This window comes from Anopheles stephensi, chromosome 2, assembly GCF_013141755.1.
Source record: "Anopheles stephensi strain Indian chromosome 2, UCI_ANSTEP_V1.0, whole genome shotgun sequence".
Taxonomy (NCBI): domain Eukaryota; kingdom Metazoa; phylum Arthropoda; class Insecta; order Diptera; family Culicidae; genus Anopheles; species Anopheles stephensi.
This window is the reverse complement of record NC_050202.1, coordinates 91,062,449-91,073,038: the sequence shown is the minus strand read 5'-3', so window position 1 is coordinate 91,073,038 and position 10,590 is coordinate 91,062,449.

Genomic DNA, 10,590 nt, shown 5'->3' with positions numbered 1-10,590 from the left:
AATCCCTCAAATCGTGTATTATGTTGGTTGGGAATTTACGACAAAATAATAAGCTATGGTGAATAATATTTGGTTTCGGCGAGTACATGGTGAAGTACACGGTAATTGCAGTGTAAATTAGCTATCATTAGTGTAAACAGGCGACAAGAGCACTACTAAACAAGCAATGGAATTGCCTGCATTCAGGCGTATCACATTGTCAATTGCATACCTTTAGGCGTGTTTCAGAATGAGGCTACTGCTCCGGGAATCGCTTCACTGTTAAAACCCAACGATGAGAGATTCTTCTTTTTTTCGTACGAAACGAATTCAATTTCGTTTGATTATAGAGAAATCACTCAATTTTAAATATTCCACCATCTTTCTAGACCCCGCTATAGGCTGGAGAGTTTTCGAGTAGGGCAATAGTCAATGCGACCTGCAATCGAACGATTGTTGTTGATTGGCTCCATCCTGAGTATTTGATTGTTCGTAGAGAAAATGGTGGAAATACATTCACGAAGTACAGCGCCGTGCATTCATAATGCATGTTACAGTCCGTGTAGCTTCCTTTTCAATGTAAATGCAATTACCAGTAATAAGTCTTTCGGTAAAACACAGGCTTCCATTTTGCAGTGGAATTTCTATGGATAGTTCGTGTGCGGGCCAGGACTGGCACAAAATGAGGCACAGTGAGGCCGATGGCGATATATACCGAGGAAATGTTAATTAGATTGCATGCTATAAAGAATGCTTGGAGCAGTACAACGAATCGATAATGCTCTCGGTGTGTGTGTGTGAGAGTTTCTTGACGTACAATTGAAATTAATTTTCTACTGAACAACGGCATCCGATCGGTTTGAAGCTTAAGTTGCATTCGAAGTAAGACAAGAAGCAATAATGGGTGCGAGCGTTGTCACAGGGACTTTTGTTTCTATTTCTCCCCTCACATGGCGCAGGACATGGTGAAGAAATTGCTGTGACTTGCTGCTTGCTGCTTCGATTGTTTATGTTTGCCTATCGAAACTAATTGCATTGCTCGGGATAGAAATAACGCACTGCACTGGGGAAGCGTTTAGGGTTGCTGACGCTTAAAAAAGAAAGGATAAAAATCGCTTCAGCTGTTTGATCTCGGTGCTTGGGACAAACGCCAGACGATGACAGCAGACACCAGCAAAACCCGGCCCCGAACGGATTGCTTTGTACTGCAATTCTTATTAGAACGCTGTCAATCACGTCGTCCCCCGGATTTAGGCCCTCCGGGTGAAGACACACAAAACACAGCCAGCAAAACAGCAAAGTAAAGGGAAAGCCCTTGAACAGAGACAGATTCTGGTACGGTACGTTCCGTAGTCGTCGACGTCGTCACAAGCAATTCGCCTGTGGTCAAGCAGCAGTTAAGAACAATATTGATTTAAAAAGTGATCGATACAGATACCGGAGCCTCGAAAAGCCGGTCCAAGTTCAATTCCTGCCGGTGGATTGTCCCCTCAGCTCTCTTTAGGCTAGGTTTCCGAAGTACTAGACACATAGATTCCGGTGGACAAACAGTACCGTGAAGTGTTGATAAATATGTATCGAAAAGTAGTCATCGGACGCTTGGTCCCTGCCATGTTGTTTTCGATGTGTCAGTTCCAGGGCGATGAAGACCACAAGAAGAGCCACTAGGCGCCTTTCTTTCGGACATCAATGTTTCGGACATGCGGAATAGGGTTGATTTTGTGCGTGAGTGTGTGGCCTACTTTTCATCACCACCCTGGGCACCTGGTGTTTGTGCGTGTGTGTGTTTGGGTCGGTTTCCGGCTTGATTAGAGTTGTTTTTCGGGTGACAGTCGTTGTGGAACTCGTAATGCTTCAGGATATGCCGTTTCCGTCCACTTTTATAAGGTAGGACCCACTCATACTCATCATCTATTTCCGGGTAGGAAAAAAATGGGATTTTGTTGGGACAACAGCAAACAGCATGTTGTTAAAACAAACATGAAGCGGTATGATTTTAGCAACGAGTTCCCGCTGCCGAACCCTCGGCAACGAATCGAGTGTTTTGAAGTTGAAGATTTTTGTCTGAAATGTTTGCCTTCGAACGATTGATTGTGGTTCATTTCCGTGTGGGCAGGTCCGCTTGGTGCAAAAACGATTCCCAGGATCAATGATAAATATTGATCGAACGATCCATTCGAGTGGGTCGTAGGGTGAGATTGCATAGAGCATTGCAGTTCGTTTAATTTTTATTTTCTCCATTTTGTTCTTGCTGATGCAGTATTTACTCGGCAAACGGGCTGGGTTCGGCCGGGGAGTTTACAATGTCGATGCATCTTTTCTGCATCCTGTTGCATACATTTGGGCATGTTATTCTTTATGCTTCCTCTTTGCAACAATGAACCTCCCAACGATGAAAAATGTGCTGCTGCCACTCGAGGTCTCGGTCTCGGATTCAATTTATTAAGACAATCTCTTGCGTGCAGTAGCTGTAGAATTGGTATCGGGTTCGGACGGTAGTTGGTGGCGTTGGTGGCGGACAGTAAATCCCAAGCAATTGTCACAGTAATTGGACCGAATAAACAGGAATAAGGGATGATAATACATATTCAATACCCTCCAAAATTCATACAACCTTCGGATGTGAGCCATGTGAGCTTGTAAAGTACACTCGAGTTCCGTTTCCGTTGTTTGCTGTAGACTTGAGCGAGCTAGAGATAGAGTGATAGAGAGAGAGAGAGAGAGAGAGAGAGAGAGTGGGCGAGCAAGACAGTATGAATGGAAAAATGGGCCAGGATAATCCACAAAACGGCAAAGTTCGCTCGTTATCGTTTTGCTGGTGGATATTACTTCTGTGGGTGGTTGAGTTTTCCTTTTTGGGGCTGGAACGGGCGAATCTAAATCGGATACAGAGAGCCACACACGACCACGACCGATACACATTTATATTCATCGGAATCTTATGATCTCGCACCGATTGCAGACACTCACAGGACTCGTTACAGTCTCTGGAGGGTAGAAGAAGCAGTGTCACTTTACGGCCAGCTTACGATCCTCAGCTTTTTTTCCGGTGGCCATTCAGACGACCTTTAACTCCGGTTGTGTGATAAGGAAAAGGGTACGAGAATATATGCAAACGAGAGACTAGACACAGCCAGAACTTTCCTTTAAAGGCCCTCAACACTTTCTGCCAACTCGTTTTTTTTCTGCTGCGATACTTAACAATTGGCGTCCATTTCGATTTCGATTCGGTGCTCGGGAATTCCTCGTACTCGTGAGATTCGATTATTGGGCCGGTCTTATCTAAGCTCGTTCTTTTTCTTCGAATTTTCCCCGTGTAGACTGTCAAAATGGAGCAACCAAAGGGCGGAATTAAAGCTGATTCACAGCTTTTCTTGTGCCCGGTTTGGGAAAGCTATCGTAAGCGGGTTTTGCAAAGTCGTCGACACATGGCATCGATTCCATGCATCGGCTCGTGGAGGCGAATCAGCACACCAAATATCCGTACCGCCCTGCTACTCAATTTACATGCATTTGCTCGTCCCGGCCGAACACGCCGAAAAGGATGTGCCACACGTCGGATGTCTCTCGTCCAAGTCGAGACGGAGAGGAGAAAAATCGGAACAAAAGGACAAAAGGGCTGCCGGCTTCTGGAAAATGGAGTTTCTGTCTTTTCAGTCTACTTCGAGTGTCAAAAGAAAGGAGATGTGAAAGGCACGAACGGATTAGATGAGCACACACACACACGCCATGGTGGGGCACGTAGACACATCAAACAACATTGAAGGCATTATTGTCAAAATATTGAAGATGATACAATGTGCAAACACTCATCAGCCTGTCGACACTGACAGCAGCTGGAAATGGATGGAAATGGATGATGCTGCTGGTTGTGGTGGAATTTGAATAGTAATGGAAGTTGATTATTTCCTTTCTGGAAGGATTTCCATTTGGAGTGTGGGGTATGTGAATCATTTTCACAAAATTATAAGCGTATTCGGCAAGCCCCTTTCCAAATGGCATACCAATGATTGGATAGGAGCTAAATTTTAAATCGAATTCGACGTGATGACATTTATCTTTTAAGTTATTAATATCACTTCGAGTTTTAACAGAGTGAAAAATACCTCAAAGACTTATTCGGGCTTGAGTTGCTACAGACGTTTGAGGGAGGATTATTCTGTCTTATTAAAATCACTTAAGAGATCAATTAGGTTCTACGCATTTGAGCGGTCCGATGGTCGAAGCAGAAGCAAATCCGGGCTTCTGCACTGAAGGACCAGAATGAAAATGAATGAAAATTCTTATTCTTCTTCTTTTTCTCTTTGTGAGGAAATACTTCAGTTCGGTAGCGAACTCCAGCTTCCTGGACTCTTTACTACAAGTCCGTGGTATAATCCTCTATCCTCTATACGGAGCTGAAGGCCACATGTAATGGCGGTCAAGACAAGAGGTTATAAAACAGAAGAATAAGAATACGAAGTCCACTTTACGCTTGTTTCTTCAGCCGTAGCATCATGACTAATAAATAGAGAAATACTTGGAAAGATAATACCTTTGTTTGAAGAAAATCCAACAAGAGTAATCTACTCCAGTTCTCTGGAGTCCCGTAATGGTTCAAAGTTTCCTACTCGATTCTTGAAATCCCTGTGATTCAAAGTTATCCAGCTTGATAAACCACCTACCTACCGTATTTATCTCCCAATCAAATGTGTTGAGTCGAAAATGAGTTTAAAATACACCTCTCAATCTCCTTTCTGCTCGCATAACCGGCGCTCCCAGAACCCTTGTTGAGCTGAGGCCTAAACAACTGGTTCCGGAACATACCGAAACAAGCCAAGATGAAGCCCGCTCCCGCTACCGTGTCTCACCGGTAGTGACAGGATGCGAGCAATGAAACCAAAAACATTTAGCGACGGAAATTAGGCAACGTCTCTCCAGACGCATGGCGAGTATCGTCCCGCGTGTGCAGAAGCAGGAGGAACTATCTTCCGGACATGTTGTGCCAATCTCACCCCAACGCAGCGAATGTGCGATTAGATAAAGCAACCCGCAGCCGGAAGCGGATGCGAAAAGATGAAATGCCAGGAAAAGCACAATCACTTTGTTGACATCTTTGTTCATTTCCTTCCTTCCTTAGCACGCGGTCGACACTGACAACAACGTAGAGTGACGAGTTTTCATGAGGTGGGAGATCTTCCGCAGGGGTTCCAAAGGGTTCCGTTGTGGGTTAGCGGGTTGGGAATGTGTAGTTGGCCCCTTTTTTTTCGCTCACTCGTATTTTCATTACACAGCACCGATGAAAGTTTTCTCCCGTCGCTCAACTTAAAGGCAACAGGACAAACGATGTGGTATGGTGTACGGTTACAGATATCGTTGGAAAGCTGGTCTCGCTTGTTGTCTCGCTGTACACACACATGGCTTAAGCCGTGTATCAGTGTAATCTAGTGCTTGTAGTTTCCAGCGAACAGGGAAAAGTGGAGTTGCGGAATTTACATACCGTCAGGGAGGGTTTTTGTATCAATTCTCTTGGAAGACAAACGGTAGGTTAGAATTTTCTCCTTCGCCTTTTTTTGCTACTTGGTCTGTACACCAACAATTTTCTTTCCTCACAGCAGAGCTAATATTTGCCCTGTTGTTTTCCACCATGCGCAACCGACTGTCTAGTGGGGACTTCAGTTCAGCTTCGGCAATCACACAATAGCTTTAGTTTAACTGGCGCTAATGAATTTCTTCCTTCCACCTACTGTCAGGGCGTTCCCAGCCAGTCAGATGAGTTGCAACGGACAGAGTAGTGATAGTCGCGTTTATGTCTGTACTTATCTCGTAATTTGATCCGCAAGAAGTTCATAAACGCTGGCAAAGAAAATCGTTACATTCATCGCAATTTAGACGTCGACAACTATTACGTTCGGCACACTCGTGACACACAATCGTTTCCATTACATTAGAAAATAGAGCGAGAACTGGACTGGAAACCCTCGCCAGCTTTGGAGCAATAAAGAGCAAACCCGGGCCAGTGTGCAAGAAAGTTTTACAACCCTCCATTTTGACCGATGCGTGTGTTTCGTGTGTGTGTGTGTGTGTGGGTCAGTTTTATTTAGATTTCTTTTTGAGCGATGGGTTAAAAAAGGGCGGTGAAAATAAGGTTTTCGGGATTTTTTGTTTGGGCATAGGTCGGTAAAACAAACCGCTCGGGCCCGTAAAACCGTCCGGCCGTCGGGCGTTGGGCAAATGAAAAGATGAAACTTTCATGCGCTACCAGCTCATAAATGGACAGATAAATCCAAATATGCACTTCCCACCGAAGGACCCACGTGCCCGTGCCCGGTTGCGTTTGTTACTGGAGATGAGATGTAACTACAAGCTCGTCTAGGTCTTGGAAAATGCCCCTGTTTTTTGACTAGCAGTACGTGTTTGTGTCTGTCTGCCGGGTCTGAACTAGTGAAGCCGCGTGACCAAAGGAAAGAACTGCTGACCGCAGGGCATATGGAAGACTGGAGCCGTGGTCATAAACACCACCACGGTTTCCGCTGGCGTCATGTCTTGTGGGAGTATTCATCACTGAAGGCGGCAAAATGGCATCGCATGCATACTTGGGCATCCGGGCATTGTCCTTGGTGGTGGTGGTCGTCTGATGGTATTCACCATCTGTGTGTGTTTGCGTGTGTGGAATAAAGTGAAGGACGACTAGAACCCCAGTTTATATGACTTTTCATTACACATTTGCAGTGTGTTATGGTGGGATGAAGAATTTCTGCCACGGCCATGACGCCGCCCGTTGGGGCTTCTGTGCTTCTCATGTTTCTTTTAATCCGACAGGCGCGTCTGGGCAAACAGCAGTGAAGTGTATTAGCAGTTTTACGACAGTAAAGATTTCTACTCTCGGTTTTCGGTCTGTCGAAGCTGCATTCTGCTGGAATGAACCCTTTTTTTCTCGCGGCAGCTAAACTTACAAATGTAAATGAAAATGTGTGCTTAATTAGATATGCCGTGCTCGTGAGAGTAACTTCACAGTTTTACTCTCATTTACCATTTACCCTGGAGCTCCGTTTTATGATGTCACGCCGTTGGAAGAATAATGGCGGAGGCTCTGCAATTTCCCAGAAAATTAAGTTGAGTTTGTGAATTAGTGTCTTTCAGGTGGAAAAAGCACAACTAACCGTGAGGTGATAATGAGGTTATCTTCTAGTGTTTCATCAAATTCGTCACCTCACAACAATCGAACCGGAAGTGCAGCGTGTTCCGTTCGATGAGGAACAGTTTGAACGGTGCGCCCTGTGGGTCCCGGTTTACTAAACGTCCCGAAAGTTGTCTATTATTTATCAAGGTTCGTTTTTTTCTGTTCTGTCTGCTTGGTCCTCAGAGTTGAAGGAGAAAGTTTACCAAGCACCTTCAGTGCCCGACGGCAGTCCACGCTTAAACGCTTCCGCTTTTCTTTGGACGCTCCACCATTTAACTCCAAAGCTTGGCCCTCCCTGGTTGGTTGGTTGGTGAAAACTACAAACTTTCGTGCCAATCTTATTAACTGCACCGACGGACTGCAACCCCCTGCGCAGTGTCGTGAGAATGGTGAGCAAAAATAAATCTTACATCTTGCAGACGAGCTGGTGGACGAGTTCGCTTGTTTACTGGGAACGCTGCCGGCTGCTTCAAATTCTATTACACTCACTTTGACAAAGTTTCCCACTTCTTGGCGGCGTGTGTCCGCCCGGGACTGGTCGTGTGTTTTGTTGGAAAAATTTGACACTTTTGCCCGACTCCACGGGGACGATGCATAGCCATCCCGGTTGGATATTAGCATTTTTGCACGTCTGGCAGGATTGCGACACTCGAGACTCTGCTGCCGGTGTGTTGTCAGTTGTTGTGAAGTGTGCATATTGGATTATGAGAAAATGCTGTTGCACGTTTCCCTTCGATGCTATCGAAATGTTGAGTGAAGTCGGGTGGCTAAGCGGCTCTTATTTAATTTCAAATCATCCACTCCCTGTGTGACCTAACCACAAACAGATCAGATCCGACAGAGTTGTGGAGTTGTTAGGGTTAGTTCGGATTCAACAATTACCATTCAACCGGTTGGACGTTTAGAGAGCATCCTCTTAATCGGTTCGGTCGGAACGTCATCTAAAGCTATCGTCTTCGTTTCCAATTAGCCGAGAATTATGATCCTATTTTTCATGTAGCTCCCTTATGTTGGGCCCGGGGATTACGAGCAAAAGTGATGCGATTTATAGTTCAACTGGAAAATGCGATTTGGACGGACGTGTTGATGAAACACGGAAGGCGTTAAGGTGTGAGGCGTCGATCGGAGAAAAAGGGTTTCTTTCCGTAAACATTATTATTCTGCTGTCTTAAACTTAACCCCTCGATCCGAATGCATCCCAAAGTATGAAGAGGCCCGTTCGGAAGCAAAGAAAGGATAAGATATGGTGTTCGTTTTTGCTGAGAAATTTGAGGAGCAGTCGATCGTCGATGCTTTCCCAGTGTGTGTGGTTCTTGTGCTAACGAAAAAGCACTCACCGTTCCAAGTCCGTGTTATGAATCCTGTTTGCGTTCCGAACCACAAGAAGATGGACGGAAGAAAAGAGGTGTGGTAAGAAGGGGGGAAATGTGAAGGTGATGAAGTGTGTGTGTGTGTAGCCCATATTATTTCCCATGGTCTGGAAGCGTTTGGATTTTAGCATAAGTCAACATTTGCTGCTCGTGTGTTATTCTGGCTTAGGAAGAATACGTTGTAGTGCAGGCGACCCGGCATCGGAAACACATAATACACGCCCAATCCTTTTCTTGAAACTCCTCGTCTCCTTGTCGTGGTCGTCGTCTTCCGCCCTATCAGGCCGGAAGTGTAGTTTTATCGAATGAACGAGACAACGGCAATGGTGTAGATTAACTCCTTGGTAAACATGATCATACGTCTTATCGTGTGCTAGAGGACGCATTTCCATTTGGGTTTTGGGGTGGATCGGGTGCGGTCGTGTGGTCAGAGCACAGTAGCATGCGACGGCAGCGTGTTGACCGAGTGCTTTGTTCAAGGAATCGGAAGATATTTGTTTGGTGCTGTTGATTCGATTGTTAACAGTAACAATTACATGTCCACTTTCACGCAGCGACCGGCAGCGTTGGCATGTAGACGAGTAGACGATTGAGGCATTTCAAGCCCCGCTTTCCATCCACTCACTACAATCTTCCCGAGACCGTGGTAAGTAAACGATGCAACGCAACACAGTCCGTGACAGTCATTAATGGTGTGATTATGTAAAATTAATTTTCGATTACAAAACGTCAATCTTGCAACGGTGATAGGGGGTCCAATTCAGGGCAAGGAATGGCCGTGTACATTGTAATGGCCAGCGAGAAAGAGGAGGGGAGAGAGGGTTGAAGGGATGTGGCAAAGTGTGACGGCAACAACATACGTAGCATAATGAGCATTCGATGGAAGACGGCAAGTGGTGAGTAATTAATTGATCAATAAAATTAACTACAGGGTTCGGGAACAGCGTCATATGTACACACCTTGTAGGAAAAAAACAACCTCACGCTCACTACGGTGACAAGTGAGGCGCATAAACACAGTCCGGAATGGACTCTTTGAAGAACTCCAAGAACACCACCGTATCCACCGAAGAGAAAAAGGAGCACAATGTAAATAGTAATCAATTCTTGGGGTTTTGTGTCCTAGTGTTGCATGGAGATGGATTGTTCTCGTTGGTTAGGTTCGCTCATTGCAGCCCATTGAATATACTGTCTAGACGAGATAGATTCCAGCGATTCCGATACTCACCAAACCCCCAAATGCGATTGCTTCGAACAGACGCTCTAAGCAACGCAAGAGCAAGAAATTGATTTACATCTCTCGCCATCCGAATGAAGACGAAGGATGACTTAAACCATTTAAACCACAAAAGCCGGTTGGTGCTCGTGCTGCCGGTATTTTTGATAGTGCTTGCCATCGTCATCATCATCATCGACGCCATCATCGAGTGCAGCAAAGCAACGAAAAAACGAACCCAGAAGTGGCCGAGACATGGAATGGTTCGTTGCTTTGCGCCCGTTGTTCAAGTGTGCCCGACACTCTCTTTACCATTTTCTTGGTAAATACACTTCAATTTGATTGCTATCGGAGATCGGTTTTGGCAGCGTTTCGGACGAGTTTCGGTGGTTTCGGTGAGCGTTTCCTTACCGGCTGAACGGTGAAAAACGGTGTACGCTTAATGCAATTTAGTGTAGCGCTTTCCATTCCACCTGGCCGGCTCGCAACTTCAAGCAGGTGTAACGGTGGAGAAACGGAATTGCACGCGGTAATGGTGCGGAAGAAAGCTTTGATTCAATTGAGTCCGAAATTTAGCATGAAGCATACTGGCGAGAGCAAGCTGGACCATACTGGTGCTTGGTGCTTGATTTTAATGTAAATTAGCATTTTGGCTGTAAACTGAAAGCATGCGATTAGAAACTTGAAAACTTATTCGTAACTGTGTTTAAAGAGGATTGCTTGAAATTAATCTTAAACGTAAGAGTGTATAATTAATTGCAATACCTTTCGCATCGGCTAGGCGGAGAATCCTCGAATAATAGGTCCTACAAGCTATCAGAGAGAGAGAGAGAGAGAGAGAGAGAGATGAATGAAGAGATGTA